This window comes from Eimeria mitis, genomic scaffold, assembly GCF_000499745.2.
Source record: "Eimeria mitis Houghton genomic scaffold, Emh_scaff306, whole genome shotgun sequence".
Taxonomy (NCBI): domain Eukaryota; phylum Apicomplexa; class Conoidasida; order Eucoccidiorida; family Eimeriidae; genus Eimeria; species Eimeria mitis.
The window spans coordinates 9,036-9,416 of NW_013571407.1; the positions used below are offsets into that span (position 1 = coordinate 9,036).

The window sequence follows — 381 nt, forward strand, 5'->3', positions numbered from 1 at the left end:
GAACCGAGAACCTAAACCCTAAACCCTAGAAAGAGTGTTTGTCTTCTCATCTATTATCACGCAGTACTCGCGCCTTCAGCACACAACAAACCCTAAACCCTAAACCCTAAACCCTAAAACCTAAACCCTAAACCCTAGAGGAGCAAGGGAGAGCGATAAGAGCGGAAATGTGCGCCCGGCACAGCAGAAGCTAACAGCAGCAGCAGCAGCAGCAGCAGCAGCAGCAGCACCAGCAGCAGGAGCAGCAGCAGCAGCAGCGTGTACCTGTTAGCTCTAGCTTCATTCATTCCTTGAATATTATCAACACCAATCAACAACAACAACAACAACAACAGCAGCAGCAGCAGCAGCAGCAGCAGCAGCAGCAGCAGCAGCAGCAGC

General features: G+C 51.2%; 1 protein-coding gene across 1 annotated transcript in view; it reads right to left on the bottom strand.

Annotated features, from left to right (window-relative positions):
• Positions 1-381, bottom strand: part of EMH_0007330 (uncharacterized protein) — a gene marked incomplete at both ends in the record, with an annotated part of 17,196 nt that overhangs the window by 6,905 nt on the left and 9,910 nt on the right.